The 12,765-nt window shown below is 37.2% G+C and overlaps 1 protein-coding gene across 1 annotated transcript in view; it reads right to left on the bottom strand.

Moving 5' to 3' along the window:
• Positions 1 to 12,765, bottom strand: part of LOC131434363 (sodium-coupled monocarboxylate transporter 1) — a 211,806-nt gene that overhangs the window by 71,284 nt on the left and 127,757 nt on the right. The gene's annotated exons all lie outside the window — the stretch shown is intronic.

Raw genomic sequence — 12,765 nt, 5'->3', positions numbered from 1 at the left:
ACTCCACTAAGTTTAAAGTTGCGTGACAATGCCAACAAAACACCGAACTGGTGTCTGGTGGCATAACTTATCCACTTTATGATTTCCGCTAGAACTTCGACATCCTTTCAGTGAAGTGTGGCCCCGAAGAGGGGAAGGGGGGAAACAATGATGCGTTGTGACTTTTGTTTTATTCTCCTGTCTATCAGTCGGTACACGTCTTTGAAACGACGGACGGACGTAGATTGTGCAGGGTTTTTTTTCTCTTCTTTTGCATGCTATAAACTTTCTCTTTCTCATCGTAGCGGAAGAAGTTTGATATTTCGTACATATTTGATTCAATTCAGATGTGCTGAAGCGAACGGTTCGGATTTATATTTCATTCCGATGGCTTGTGAAGGAGGTTAGGCGTAAGTAATGAACAAATGCATTTTATTGGTAGCATATCACATTGAATAGATATAGATGTAATTTATTGAGACAAACATCTGTTTGATCAGTTTCAAATACTGTGACCAGAGTTGCCAGGTTATTTTTTAAAAAAATCTGTCAAAACTCTTAAATTTATCTGGACTTGTCTGGGTCTACTATATACAAGGAAATTTTTGCCGGGCTTCATTTTCAGTGAGCAAAAACCAAAAAAAAATGTCTTCCCACCTATCGTATAGAGTCCAAAACCGCAAAGATCTAGCGAGATCTGACAAAATGTAGGAAAATTTGACAAAAGATATGGTTAGTTTGAGTGTCTGGCGAAGCGAGAAAAATCTGGCATTTACCAGACAAATCTGGCTACCTGGCAACGCTGACTGTGACTGACAATTGAAGCTACTCACGCAAAAAAATAAGTATAAAACAAGGATGGCTTTTATCGTATCAAAGAACGCTCACCACCAACTCTTCACACGACTGAATCAGTGCCATCAAAGAGAGACCGATATCATCGCAACAACAAAAACCCGGCATGGTTCATTTAACATAGAATAGACACCAGTGCGAGAGCGAATTTCTTTCGATGACATTTCTGAGAATCAAAGGTTAGCACGCTGCTGTGGGGATCCTCTCTGAAGCAATAAACGGTCGCTTATTCTCGTTTCGCGAGCCGATTATGTATGGGCACTAGATAATTGCGATAGAATCATTTTACTTTTGCCGCTTATTTTCAATTATCTGCATATAATGTTTTACTTTTGCGTTATTTCATACTCAGAAACGTCACATTAAAACATGTTTTCCCGAAATAACATGATATAATTGTCAGTAAAGCACAACCCTGCTAGCATTTTCCGTCACTTTTCGACTATGTCAATTGACAAGCTGTTCAACAACAGCAGTTTTCCATCAAAGTAGCCATGTAATCATAATAAAATAATACCGAAAACTGGTACCAACGTTGGCAGGTATACCGATTTCTCGGTATTTATACAGATTTTTGACCTCTATATCACAATACAGATATGTTCTCCCAAAATACCGATAATTCACGGATCACACAGATAAGTACCGATTTTGTTTTTTAGCTTCAATAGATATGAAAAAAGGTTGTCGTGGGTCCTTTTTTATCGCTCACCTTTACTACTACTTATGTAGAAGAGATATTGATACCTATATGATACAGATAGATTTTTGCGTCGTCTACATATTTTAAGAAAAATGACCTGGCAACGCAGATAGGTACAACCATTTTTCTTAGTGTGAACAGTGCGGTTTTAACTTTATATTACTATCGTTAAAACATGTTATTTTCGGACAGTGTGAACATAGTATAAGGCTTCGATTTGTATAATTTCAATTCACTGATTATCCGACGAATTTCCTATATGCGCAAAAGACACAATCCCGAAAGAAATTTATAATGTGGTATTCTCAAAAGATTCACTGGATTTGAAAGAACGAGTATTCAAACATTGTTTTGATAATCAAATTCGAGGATTGAATATGAAAAACTGAACACAAAAACACGCAATAAAAATTGCCACTGGTTTAATGAATGAGATGAAAATTGGTGCGTAGTATTTCAAATTTTTGCGCCCTCGAACTTCAATTTCGTAGTGACATTGCTTCATAAAGGACATGGTAAAATATTGGCAATGACAAGATCACGTCTAAATAATAAAATGCACATTGAGACAATCACTTTATACGAAGCATTATCATTATCGTAACCCTAAATATACCTAGTTTTGTGGTAAGTATAACGGGATTTGGAATGCACATCATCGGAACTCGGCACAGCGAAGGCTAGAATTATGAAAAAAACGTGATTACTCCACCTAGCAGTGAGATGATACCTTTTTTTATCAATCCGCATGTGTTTTTTGCATGGATATTCTTAGGTGTTTTAGTTCTCATGACATTATTTTGATTATCGTCGTTTCAAACGGCAAATTGAGATTTTAATCACTCATTACCCTGTAATTTCGAATCTGCAAATCGTATCGAATTTCAATCTTAACGTGTGACATTCGATTGAACATTCCATGAGATGTCGAAGTAAGTTCCACTTTAGAGTTTTTCGTCATTATTCATGGTACTTCCATAGCCGGTATTCAGGAACTAGCATAACCCAAAATGATTCGTATGGCCATAAATTAATAAGCCAAACAATTTACATCTTCTATATCGGTATGAATTTTAAAAATTCATCATCTGTAATTCCAGAATCGGATAAAATTCACCAATTTTGTATGGGACCTCAAGTCCTTTAATTTGAATTTTTGTTTTTGAAGTTCGATTTGGCCTTTTTGAAAAAATGATTAAACTTTGAGAAACGATTCGAAACTGGATCCGGAGTTCTAAGATCGGTGTAGTCGAAATCAGATAAATTCACCTGAGGAGTGTGTAGACATTGTAGTGCGAATTAAAATTTGGGGGTACATTCCGAATCCAAAAAAGAATACCACCAAAACTGAAATAAATTTATTCGGTAATCGACTATCCAAATTTGCAAACCCGATAAACCTGATTAATTTATGTGAAATGGACATTTTTATACTAATCACCTTGTATCTCCTGAACCAGAAATCGGATCTGACTAATTTTTATAGGATTTTAAGACCTCTCATTTGAATGATAGATGATTCTTAGATTTCATTTGAATCTTAGATCGGTTCAGCCATCTACGAGAAAAATGAATTGCATTATTTTAATTTCGTTTCACATGTCATCCTGTGGTTCCGAAATCAGAAGTCGGATCCAAATTTGGAAGTATACTAGTTTTCATATGAATCTGAGTTTGTAGAAAACGGTTTAGCCATCTCCGAAAAAATTTAGTGAAATTATTTGTCACACACGCATTTGCTGATCTCGAGGAACTGAGTCGTATGGTATATGGAAGTTATGTTCTTCGAGCTTTTATTGCTGCAAGTAGTTTATGTTTATGTTAATATAGTTATGGAATTACTTTCAACTCGAAAATGCTGATATCATCTGGTTTATAAATGCCATATTCGAACGATTATGTTGCCAAAAACGAACCGTGCTAAAATCGGTCCAAGGCAAATTGTCATGAAAAAGGATGCTGTACACAGTCTTTTGGGCACTTAGAAACAATTGTACGTCACAGTATAAAAATCGTGTTTTCCGTTGCTCCCAAGCATTTCTTTGTCATACAGCGCTCAAAACTTCTACTGCTGGAATGGGAGGAAAAGTCGTTTTCACAAAAATTTCGATATCTCCGTTAAAAATGGACGGATTTTAACAAACTATGGCTTGTTGGATAGCTATTACCGTGCGGAATCTAAGTCTAAAAACATATTCTGTTTTCAAGGTCAATTGTGACAGATACTGTCAAAAAACTGAAAATTTTGACATAAAACTCCGTATAACTCAAAAAGTAAACATCCTATCTCAAAACCATTCAATAGCGTTTTGGGTGACGGGGAGACCTTTCATTTGCGACTAGTTTGATCAAAATCGGTCCAGCCATCTCTGAGATCTCGACCTCTTAGTTGACAACACACATACAGACACACACACATACACACACACAGACATTTGCTCAGTTCGTCGAGCTGAATCGATTGGTATATGACATTCGGCCCTCCGGGCCTCGGAAAATTTTTCGAAAGTTTGAGCGAATTCTATACCTATTTTTTATATATATAAAAAAGGTAAAAGGTAAAACGCACACTATAGTTGACAGCTGTCTGAAATTGCTCACAAAAGTCGAGGGGGACGACAGATCTGGTTTTTTCAAATAAAATACAAAAAGTCAATGGAAAGCGAAAAAAACTACATCTATCCAAACATCTAGATCGATCCGTTTGAAAGCGTTTCTAACCGTGTAAAAGAAAGTCAAAGAACATGTGATCTCTTAAAAAGTTTCTGTTACTGGTCTTGACATTCACTGAGTGTCAACATTGATTCATCAGCAGATTGGTAAAATGAAATTAGGGTTAGACAACATTGAAAATTTGTTTTCTTGGTAGCTGGGAGCATGAAGATGGAATATATTTCACTTTATTGTAGCCGTTTGAAGGTTTACCCAAAGGTATCTCTGTCTGTGATATTAAACTGGTTTTATATTTTGTTAGATGCTTAGACTTGCAATTTTTATGTTTAGAAACGTTTTTCATTAATACTGAAGCCAAAACTGAATAAAGCTGTGTTTAATATGTTATTGAAAATCTTATAGAAAGGATAACAATTCATTTATTTTTTACTTTAATACATATTAACAGCAAACTACATAACTGTTAACTTCACGATTTCCCTTCTAGCATATTTTGAAGGTTCGCAGACGTTAAAAAAAATCAGACAATGGAACGTCTCTACAAGAGAAACCCTACAGTGTACGATGTAGATGAAATTCGGAATAATTTTTGGTTCGAGTTGAATATAGAAACTGTGGAAAATGACGCAGATATTAAACGAGAATGGCCAACATTCCGACAGGATATGGCAGATAATCCGGAGCATACGCTCTCGGTGTGTGGGTTAGCTATGCACCAGAATATAACAAAACTGATTTTACAGGACGATAGTTCACAACTCTCCGAACTGTCTGCATCTGGCATCTTCATGTGACATTTGCAACTTTCAGGTTTCATGGCCTATTACGATACATCATATCTCCATGATTATGTTTTTAACCAGCAAAAATCCATGAAAAGACGATCGATCCATATTCAACCGTTACTATGTGTAGCAAAGAGAAGCAAAGTGTGCATAATCGTATGCAGCGTGAAAAAGCCTAATCGAAGCGAAGTACAGTTTTTTAGTGTCGTCCCCCTCGACAAAAGTAACAAAAATATTGACATTAAAGCATTCTGTCTACTGGGGATATTTTCCGACGTGTTGAAAACAGTAGGCATTGAACAAACGTGGCATAGTTTTTCACTTCGTTTGGCGCAACTCCGGCAAAAACAACAACATACCGTCCTGGTTCAAAATCCGTTTCGGTAGCAGCAGCAGCAGCAGTCGGCCCGGATCCACTTTAGCACCAATTTTCCTAATAACCCCATGCCAATTTCCTGCCGGAATCGCCAGCACTTAGAACTCTCTACAGCAATTGCGTATGTACTGCCTGGCATCCGGTGAGCAAAGCAGCAGGCACACAAAATTCCACACTTGCGTGTTCCCCCCGCAGTACCGCAGCACGTTTCCAAGGAGCGAGGATTTTTTTTCTGCTGATCGATGCGTAAATGGCGATACATTTGCTCCGTCCGACCCGATAGGACCATAAAAAAAGTGGAAGTTGGTAGTGAAAGTACTTTTCGTCTGTTGGGAATTGCTAAACTGACATACAGTGTCAATTAGCAATGAACGCACCAAGCTACTACTAGTTCCGACAGTGTAATCAGAAATAAGTAAATCATTCACCAGGAAGCAGGTTTCCAGTTCCCAACCCTAACGCGTTCACTTCCGCCATCTAACAAGGGGAGGGACGAAAATATTCTCGTTCACGCAGAAGACAATTCCGTGATTCGCCGATAAATTGGATGCTTTCGACGTAACACACAAGTAGCAAATGTGTCATTCATGCTCGTAAAACTATCGGATATAAACGGAAGCTCATTAATTTTCTTTATTCGTCTATTTTCGGGGATCGTAAATTACGGCCGCAAGACGAAAGTTATCTTTGAAAGAATTTCTGTCCTCTCCTACTGACAAAAACGTTAATGAATCTTCTTTCCGAATGTGAAACACTGTTTGAAATACGCCTACTAAGATACGCTAGAAGTGTTATCAAAGCACTGTCATACGGTGTGTTCGAACACTTATGTCGTTTTCGTTTTTAAATTGCACTACACCGGTGTAGGTAAGGTTGCACTGAAACCGTTCGTTTTTGCCAATTGCACTACACCAGTGCTACACTTTTTCTGCACCGACACCACTGGTGTAGCACTCATCAAAAGTATGGTGTAGCTCTGTGCAATGGAATCGTTTATGGTAGTCCATGGTTACTGTTTATGTTTTCGTCATTTTTGTTCGTTTATTCATGCCTCCGTGTAGCACTGCACCGGTGTAGTGCAAATTAAAAACGAAAACGCCATTAGAACCTGACTGACAGAAGATGTACGGAATTTTGAACGTCAAACAAAATGCCATAAAGCCTGCGGCAATTGTATTATTAATGATTTATTATCTGAAACAATATTAGAACTATACACTGGAAAGAGTGACTCTTTGCTTATCATTCAACGAGTGAATAATGCCAACAATTATTGGCACGGAAAAATCGTAGAATTGTATAACCAAGTGTCTCGTGGAAAAGTCCGCTACATGTGTGTGTGTGTGTGTGTGCGCGCGAAACGTGCTCTGTAAAATATTACCATAATTGTCTGATAGTTGTGATTTATGGTATTATTTTCAATACTATATTTCACAGTAAAAGCATGAAGACGTGATGTGATTTACGTTTAAGTAATAAAAAGAATGGCGAACGATGGAGGGCTTTCAATTATCTAATAAAGTTACGAGAACTACACACTCATATGTGTTTTATTAGTATATATCAAGAAACTTTTCCTTCCCCGAACGATTCCATTCTGTCTGTGATAACATACGGAGAATTCCAATGATAACCAGTGCTTTACGAGTCTGAATAGTTTCCGTCCGATTCCTGTGCAATTGGCAGCAGTTTTCGGAAGGATGAACGATGCTCTCTATTGTTTAGTTAAAACGGGGGTTCCTTTCTGTGTGTATGTTTTTCTTCGTTCCGACGAACGCTTTGCCGGAAAGTCTGTGCATTTCCCTAATCGGTATCCTGTGAATTCTGTTTAGTTCCGGATACTGAATGGAACATCAATATTATTTTTATTATGGGATTTCCTAGATTTTCAATTGCCATTCCTTGGAAAATTGCTCATCGTGATTCTCTTACAGTTTCATTTTACTCACCACCCAATCAAAAAGCATTATCTAAACTTTATTAAAATGGCAAATCATACAAACTTATGAATCATACACAATTATAACGACACTTTAATCGATTCGAGGAGGGCGAAGTGGCAATACGTTTTAGATTACCTGCTACAATCGACTCTAAATATTTACTCTCAAATAACCTGGCGCAAAAGTTCGTTCTTTGCTACTGTGAAGTGAATCGAAAAATAAAATCAGTTCACGATCCAAAAATCCATAAACTCACATATTAGTACAACCCGAAAAATATCACAAGAGTACCAAAAATCTGTTACTTTGAAACATTTTACTGAGAAGCTCAGAAATTATTGAGGAAGAAAAAAAAATAAACGACCCAAAATGATTTCCTTGTGGGGCTCCAGCACACGCGTCGCGTTTTCGATCAATTGTTCAAAAACTAGACAGAATTTCAAAAAACAAAAAACACTTTAGTTTTCGCTATTAAATTTATCACAACTAAGTATTCTTAGAATTTTTAAACTTTACTTTGCCGAGTCGAGTTATTTTTTTTAATACCACACTATTATAGTATGTATGTTTGATATGAGAAGGGCATCAATGCACCAGTAGGTGGATTAAAACAGGTTTTAAAATGTATAATCGGTTACTGTTCCGTTCAACGGGGATGATTTTAGAACTGAAAAATAGTGTTTGAAGCAAAATTTCACAAACAAATCTGGCAACTCAAAATTATAAAACTTTATCTGAAATAATCGAAATTTCAAAAAGTGAATTTCATTTTCTATCATTCTTGCGCGCTGCTCTTTCGTATGATAGTGGTGTGAGAAATGAACAAAAAAAATGCAGTTTTTCAATCGCTCTCTCTTATGCGGTGAATTGCTATTTGTACTGGTAAAGATACCGAAAATTCATGAACGTTTTTTTCTTTGTTTCCAATCGTCATTCAGAAGGAAAATCTATACTTGCTTCTTAACTCAGTTATATATGTTGTTAGCATGTTAGTCAGCACATATTTTTAGTTGATGGGGGCTTAACCGATTTCAACAAGCTTAAGCTCGTTTGAAAGCTAGTATTAAGCCATTGATCAAGTTCGAAGATTAAGTGGCTGTGACTTCAGGTTCCAGATATATGATGGTATAAGTGACGCAACCGACAAAACGCACTGTTTTTTTACAGAGGAGTACATGTAATTTCCGAAATCGAAAAATTGTTTTTGATGCCAAACGTCTTAGAATTGCATGAAACGTCGAGATTTAGTGTCATCTCAAAAAAAATTTTGAAAAAATCGACTTTCTGGGAAAAATTTTTAGTCCCAGAAAGTCGATTTTTTCAATACAAAATATATTTTTTATAGGACACTAAACCTTGACGTTTTATGCAATTCTAAGACTTTTGGCATCAAATTCTTTTTTTTCGATTTCGGAAATTTCATGGACTCCCCCCTATGGTGATTTTTCAAGATATATGAAAATTCCACTAAGTGGACTAAGAAGGGTTTTTTTAGATTAGCATCACTTTTCTCATACAAATAGGTAACGCAAATGTCAAGCACTAGGTTGGAAAAATGATGCCGACTATGTGACATAAACACTGGAGGATGCTTTTGTGAACTACTCGAATCAATCTTAATCAATTGGTGTCAAAATTAGTGTCCGAAATTATTTAATAAAAGAATAAAACATTTTTCATGAGACTGTTATGAAGGAAGAGAAAGGCATGATCACACCACTAGGTGAATTAAGAAGGGTTTTTTAAACTACATTTCACCTTAAGGTCTGTGCGGACTTCTTTGTAACCGATTTAGCTACTTTTACCCAATATTTTTGAAAGTTTTCTATAGTTGAAGCTTGTTGTTCATATTGAGAGAGTTCTCTCTTTACGAGAGCTCAATATTGCTCCATATGTCGCACTTCCGGGCAGTTAAATGGATTCGCCTCTCTCGGGAAAACATGGACTCCACTCGCTTTACACCATTACAATACATATTTGGCGTAGTGACACGATGCCAATTCTAACAAGAATAGCTAGGTAGTGTCACGATTGCGTGGGAATGGTACAAACGCTTTTTTAGGCATTCTTCACGGTACACTACCTTGATCAAAAGGTTCCCGGAATTAATTCAGAGAATAAAAAATACAAGATTTTCAATCTAAATTCCGCTCAAAGTATTCCCCATCGACTGCAACACACTTATGTCAGAACTTGATCCAATCTTCGAAACTTTATATTCAGGCTTCATTATTTTATATTCAGTGTTCAGTTCGGTTGCTGAAACGCGTTCGACGGAGCGGTTCCTTGGGTCGACCGAATAGGAAAAAGTCTCAGGAAGTCAAATCAGGTGAATTCGGTGGTTGGTGAATGGTATTCGGCCTTGAAAAATCATGTCTTTTGCGACGTCAACGCCGTCCCTCCGGCACCAGCTTTGCAGCAACACGTCTGAGGCCTAAACCATTAACCAAATTGTCTTGAACGGATTCAAAAGCAATGTCAAACTTCTCTGCCATCTCTCTAATAGTCAATTTGCGGTCTACGGTCATCCATTCTTTGATTTTGTTGATGTTTTCGTTAGTTTTCGATGCAAAATTTAATGCAAAGTCGTTGTTGCCAATTCAATTCCATTTTGAAAACTGTACAAAATCGAGGACACGCACAATCGCAGATGTAATCAATACAGCGTAACTGTTTTTAGTGGCCCTTATTACCGTTCTCACTTCCACTTATACTTTCATTTCACTCACATATCATTTCACTTGATTTTACCTATCACCTGTAGAGGAAAAACTCATTTTTCAACAAAATGTTGGTGGCGTTCTGGTCATAATGGCATCAAGTTCATCCAAATAATTACTTTTGTCTCTGAAGCGACTTCCGTAATAAGGACCTCAATTCACTTCATTCGATTTTCATCGTGAAGTGATACCGATAACAAGTATCACAATCACTTCCCTTGGTTTTCACCGTGTTGCGATACCGGTAATAAGGGCCAGTTTTAATTGTTTGCCGTTTCGAAAGTGATGAAGTTTTGGCTTGCTCGACCACAGCTGCATATTGCCAACCAAACCAAATCTTTTTTTTTGGAAAACTTGGCCTTTTTCTTCGTTCTCAATTGCCCTTCTACTCCGTTCCATTGCATGGTAGCATAAGAATACATTCCGGGAAGCCGCTTAAAGTTTTTCATCTTCCATTATCACACAGGAAAACTTCATCAAATATTCGAAAGACCCTTTCGGCGAAACGACTTTCGGTGAAATGACCCATTCGGCGAAACGACTCTCGGCGAAATAGCTTGCAGAAAAATGATCTGCTCTCCATCGAAACTAATCACAAGTGTTTCAAAGAAAACAAATTGACTTGGATCCAGTAGATCGCGCAAAAACACGTAACTTCAGAAATCCGCAAAAAAAAAACTGCGTAACTTCTCAAATCCGCGTAAAAAAAACACAAAACTTAAGAATTTTTTTATCCCAAATATCTTGGAAATGAATGAAACGTCAGACCTGGTAAAATCTCAAATAATCATTTAGGGTTTTTCCCGTTTGTGCTTAGGGCACATAACCGTTTTGAACTTTCTTCACGTTTCGTCTTCGACTCATCAATGCAGAGCAGTTCAAATTGAACTGCCTAATGCAAAACTCGGCAGTTCACTTTGAACCACCAAGCGGACGTAGAGTTTTCTAAAGTGCCGAACGAAAACGTTTGTTTTCGGCTTATACTGGCCGATTCAGGTTCGCATTAGACAGTTCAATTTGAACTGCTGTGCACTGATGAGTCAAAGACGAAACGTGAAGAAATTTCAAAAAATCAATTTTTTAGAATCGTCTTTGAGACTTTGAGACCGCGTAACTTCGAATATATTCCGAATTTCGCGTAAATTCGAATAATCCGCGTAGATGAAAAAACGCAAAATGGAGAAAAAAAATTTTTGTATGCCAAATGTCTTATGAATGCAAGAAACGTCTGATGTAATCTCAAAAAATTTTTTTGAAAAAATCGACTTTGGAACTTAGAATTTGAGATTCCCGAAATCGAAAAAAAAAATTTTTTTCGATGCCAAATGTATTAGAAATGCATGAAACGTCAAGATCTGATGTAATCAAAAAGCAAAGTCTTGGCATTACATTCCTTTTGTGGAATTTGGCCTTTCTGTTTCAACAGACTTCGCAGCCGATTCTTAGTGTACAGAATCATTGTATGGCTAGTACTATGGATCCTACTGACACTAAGAACCCTTCCAGGCCGGGACTCGAACATACGACAACTGGCTTGTAAGACCAGCGTCCTATGCATTGAACCGCCAACCCGGGAACGATCAAAAGGAATTTCTTATTTGAAAAGAATCGAAACCTTTCTAAGTGTCTAAGAAAATTTTCTAAGAGTTGACTTCCAAATATCGGGACAACACCAGATCTCAACATTTCATGCATTTCTAAAACAGAAAAAGAAAACCGGATAACTTTAAAAATTCACATTAAGAACCGCGTAGCTTCCAAAAACCGAATAAAAAAAGACCGCGTGAAAAAGCGTATAAACGAACCGCATAAAAAAGACGTCAGTGTATGTCACAAAAGTGTGCATGCATGAATTGTTGCGAAACAGAGGAAAAAATGAGGAAGACCCTGCATTGTGTAAAAGTATGAGCACATTAACTTAGAGAAACCAGTTCCTTCTAATGTGGTCTTCTATCAGAAGAAAAAGTTTGCATTTAAATCACTGGTCACGTACGAAAACCTGCTGGTCACAAAATAGTATTGTCAGAAACCTGCTGACTATGGTAAGTCTGGTAATTGATCAAAACGACATCCAAGGACTGAAGTGTAGCTGAATCCGAAACAGACTAGAAAATAGGGATCAGGGTCATTTCGCCGAAAGCCGTTTCGCTGAAAGGGTTATTTCGCCGAATGTCGTTTCGCCGAATGTCATTTCGCCGAATGTCATTTCGACGAATGTCATTTTGCCGAATGTCGTTTCGCCGAATGTCACTCCGCCGGAATCCATTTCGCCGAACGCCATTTCACCGAAAGGGTCAGCAATAGTCTTCATATCGTGATTGGAATTGATTTGAAATAAAGACAAATTAAAAATGCTTATGTTTATTACCATTGTTTTGAACTACAATCGTACTTCTGAAATAATCCAGAAAAACTTACATGCAGTGTTAGAAATTGCCGAAAATTTGACAGAAGCTGCTTTATTGCTTTCTATACTGTATACAACATTTTCAATCCGGTAGAAGATGCTACAAGAACTCGAGTCTCTCAATGCATGAATCGCGAGAGATTTTTTCTACATTTCTTCGCTCCACTTCATATTCTGAGTATTTCACGGCCCTTAAAAAAATTAACAGTCTGATAATGACCGTTGCTGTGTGAAATTTCCCAAGAAAGAATCGCAAGTTGACAATTATCGCAGAAAATCGAATCGATGATTCAACTTGATGATTCTCATACTAGGTTGCAATAT

Source organism: Malaya genurostris, chromosome 3 (genome assembly GCF_030247185.1).
Source record: "Malaya genurostris strain Urasoe2022 chromosome 3, Malgen_1.1, whole genome shotgun sequence".
NCBI classification, from domain to species: domain Eukaryota; kingdom Metazoa; phylum Arthropoda; class Insecta; order Diptera; family Culicidae; genus Malaya; species Malaya genurostris.
Note: the sequence above shows the minus strand (reverse complement) of the source record. Positions and strands in the feature narration are given on the sequence as shown.